This window comes from Echinops telfairi, unplaced genomic scaffold (assembly GCF_000313985.2).
Source record: "Echinops telfairi isolate 266 unplaced genomic scaffold, ASM31398v2 ScPeMD7_7468;HRSCAF=8506_0, whole genome shotgun sequence".
NCBI lineage: Eukaryota > Metazoa > Chordata > Mammalia > Afrosoricida > Tenrecidae > Echinops > Echinops telfairi.
The window spans coordinates 34,564,837-34,565,924 of NW_022111369.1; the positions used below are offsets into that span (position 1 = coordinate 34,564,837).

Below are 1,088 nucleotides of genomic sequence, written 5' to 3' on the forward strand. Positions count from 1 at the left end.
CTTGTGCTTGCTCTATTGTCAACTATTGCACTGGACAGGTTACTTAAAATAGTTAAACATATCCGGCCACAGCCTCCAGAGCCGCGCCCTCTTCTTCCCTCCACCTGCCGACCATGGACCCCCGCAAAGTGAGCCAGCTGCGGGTCTTCGTGAAAATGTGTAAGCAGGACCCAAGCGTTCTGCACACCGAGGAGGTGCGCTTCCTGAGGGAGTGGGGGGAGAGCATGGGTGGTAAAATACCACCTGCTACTCATAAAGCCAAATCAGAAGAAAATATCAAGGAAGAAAAAACAGATAATACGAAGACAGAGGAAAACCTAAAGGCAGATGAACCATTAAGTGAGGAAAGTGACCTAGAAATTGACAATGAAGGTGTGATTGAACTAGATAGAGATGCCCCTCAAGAAATGGGAGATAAAACTGTAGAGATAACTGATGGATCAGGCAAATGACAAGAAAGTGGCAGCCATTGATGCCCTAAATGATGGTGAATTACAGAAAGCTATTAATCTATTTACTGATGCCATCAAACTGAATCCTCGCCTGGCCAGTCTTTATGCCAAGAGAGCCAGTGTCTTCGTCAAATTACAGAAGCCAAATGCTGCCATCCGAGACTGTGACAGAGCCATTGAAATGAATCCCGATTCAGCTCAGCCTTACAAATGGAGAGGGAAAACACACAGACTTTTGGGCCATGGGGAAGAAGCTGCACACGACCTTGCCCTTGCTTGTAAACTGGACTATGATGAAGACGCTGGTGGAATGCTGAAAGAAGTTCAGCCAAGGGCCCAGAAAATTGCAGAACATCGGAGAAAGTATGAGCGGAAACGTGAAGAGCGAGAGATCAAAGAAAGAATAGAAAGAGTTAAGAAAGCCCGGGAAGAGCATGACCGAGCCCAGAGGGAGGAAGAAGCTAGACCACAATCAGGAGCTCAACATGGCTCCTTTCCAGGTGGCTTTCCTGGGGTGGGGGGTGGGGGGGTGCCTGGAGGAATGCCTGGAATGGGAGCGGGTATGGCTGGGATGGCAGGAATGCCTGGGTTCATGGGATTCTTAGGGATCCAGAGGTTCTTGCTGCTGTGCAGGAT

The 1,088-nt window shown here is 48.8% G+C and overlaps 1 pseudogene; it reads left to right on the plus strand.

The window, feature by feature from the left end:
* Positions 1 to 435: 435 nt before the first annotated feature.
* On the plus strand, positions 436 to 1,088 carry LOC101643176 (annotated as a pseudogene).